Genomic DNA, 2,783 nt, shown 5'->3' with positions numbered 1-2,783 from the left:
AGCGAAACAAGTCAGACAGAAAAAGCAGAGAACCATGTGATTTCACTGATATGTGGTATATAAACCGAAAACAACAAAAGAACAAGACAAACAAATGAGAAACAGAAACTCATAGACACAGACAATAGTTTAGTGGTTGCCAGAGGGTAAGGGGGGCGGGGGGTGGGGGGTGGGAGATGAGGGTAAGGGGGATCGAATATATGGTGATGGAAGGAGAACTGACTCTGGGTGATGAACACACAATGGGATTTATAGATGATGTAATACAGAATTGTACACCTGAAATCTATGTAATTTTACTAACAATTGTCACCCCAATAAATTTAATGAAATAAAATTTTTAAAAAATGCCATTGGGATTTTGATAGGGATTACATTAAAGCTGTATATTGCTTTGGGTAATATAGCCACTTTAACTGTGTTGATTCTTCCAGTCCACAAATATGGAATAGCTAAGAAAGTCCTTTTGGATTCTTGACCTCTTTTCTGAAACCTAGAAAGCTCCAGCACTGCTTAGTTGTTTGCCTCTTTAGATCAAAATACAAATACATTTTGTACTGAACACTTAAAACTGATTAATTCAAATTATTCAATTGTTCCTCTCATCCATATTCATAGTCACAATCCTGCACCAGCTCCAGATGTTTCTTGGAGTGGTTAGCTCAAAAGCTCACTTGACATCACTCTGTGGCATTCCTTTTACTGATGATTAACAGAGGATACAAGTCCTGCCTCATAGCTGGGCCAGAGACTACTCTGATTAAGGCAAGCTGTAAGGAATCACAGCTTTTTTCCCTGATTGGACCAACTTTGTGCATCCACAGCCCTCTAATAGGGGAAAGCTTTTCTCTCGTCTAGGATTGGGTTCTTCCCATGTTGGAAGAGGGGAAGGTCCCTAACTAAGAGTTGGATGGTATTGGGTTGGTAATGTGGAAACAGAAAAACACACTCTGTTGCTGATCTGTATATTGGTACCAGGGTTGAGAGTGCTGAATGACAAGTTGCATGTTCTGAGGATTCATGTTCCATAGTGTAATAAAACAGTGCACTATTTCTTAAATTTTAATGTGCATGCAGATCACCTGGGGATCTTGTTAAAATGCAGCTTCTGATTTGGTAAGTCTGGTAGGCTTGAGACTGAATTACTAAAACCCCCCCAGAAGATACCTAAGCAACTAATACCTAAGCAATTAAGCACTTTGAGTACAAGGTTATGAAACAAGTGGTAGGCCTGCAAATAGGCCTCACACCTCTAGTGTTGCCTGAGTCCTGTCAGCCATACAGAAATTTCCAGGTCCTTCTTCCCTGTAGTTTACAGTCTAGGATAAAACAAGCCTTGTGTGTACATAATGGGATCAGTGTCACAAGGGAGGTAAAAAGGGATGGGGATGTTGGGAGAAAGAAGTGGTCATTTCCAACTGGGAGGGGGAAGTTTCAGAGAAGACAAGACTTTTAAGCTGGATGATGAAAGAGAGATGATGGGAGTTAGGCAAAAACAGAGCAAGGGCTTGCCAGGTCGATGGATCACCAAAAGCAAAGGTATGGAGGCTACAGAGCATCAAGTATGGACAGGGAAGAGTGCACAATTCCATTTGACTGGAATGTAGACATTTCTTCTAAGCAGAAACTAAGGCAGACAAATACGATTGGTCAGGACCAGCTCACAGATCTTGATGTCACATACAAAAGCATTAGGACTTCATTTTATAGCTGAAGAGGATAATTGATTTTTTTTAGCTCAAATGTGACATGAATGGATCTGGGCCTTAGGTACTAGGATTAGGTGATCACTCTGGTGGCAGTGGAATAGATAGGTTGGAAGAGGAGACCCTGGAGGAAGGCAGACCAGTTAGGAGACGTTTAATCAGCCATCCAGAAAACATTTATTGAGCTCCTATTCTGTTACAACCACTGTGCTAATAACTTGAACAGGGAACAAAAACATACATATCCTATCCCCTGTGCACTCATAGTCTGAGGATAACTACAAAGGAGAAGTCCAGGGAGCTAGGAGACCATAAAACAGGGAAACCTAAAAGTCTGGAGTGTCAGAGAAAATTATACTGTGTCAGTGACATTTTGATCCAGATCTGAATAATGAGGAGAACTTAACCAGATAAAAAGGAAAATGAAAGGGTACTCCAGGTGGAGGGAAGGGACCTAAAAAAGGCTCAGAGACCAGATAGCCTGTCATGTCCTGAGATTGAGAAAAATAGAGCATAGCTGAAGTGAAGAGACTAAAGGGAAGAGAGATATGACATAAAGTTAAAAAGGTTAGTAGGGGTCACGTTTATCCTGGGCCTTTACAGAAAAGGCAAGGATTTTGAACTTTGCTCTAAGGGCAATTGGAGGCCATTAAGCACAGGATTGACTTGGGATGTTTATATTAGAACAAGGCTTCTGTGTCTTTGCTCTGTGAAGGATGGATGGGACCAGGGAACAAGATTCCATGCAAGGAAGCCAGTTATGGGAATGTTTGAATAGACCAGACAAGAGGTGATAGAGGTGTGGTCTGAGTGAAAGAGAGTGGAGAGAGGTAGGTGAACAGAAGTGATAATCAGGGGGTAAAATCTGCAAGAATTGGAGAAGGTAGAGAAAGATGAGAAGAGGGAGAAGGCAACAAGGATTCCCATGTTCTTAGTTTTGGGACTGGATGGATAGTTGTACAAGCCACTGATGTAAACAATATAGGAGAAGTGAGTTTGGAAGGAAATGAGGAAGAGAAGTGTCATGCGGGGTCTCTGGTCCCACTCCCCACATAAGAACACAGGACATGGTGAGGC

The sequence above is a fragment of the Rhinolophus sinicus genome, chromosome 18 (assembly GCF_057876585.1).
Source record: "Rhinolophus sinicus isolate RSI-liver-muscle chromosome 18, RSI-T2T, whole genome shotgun sequence".
NCBI classification, from domain to species: Eukaryota; Metazoa; Chordata; class Mammalia; order Chiroptera; family Rhinolophidae; genus Rhinolophus; species Rhinolophus sinicus.
The sequence above is the reverse complement of the archived record's forward strand: the minus strand, read 5'-3'. Positions refer to the sequence as shown.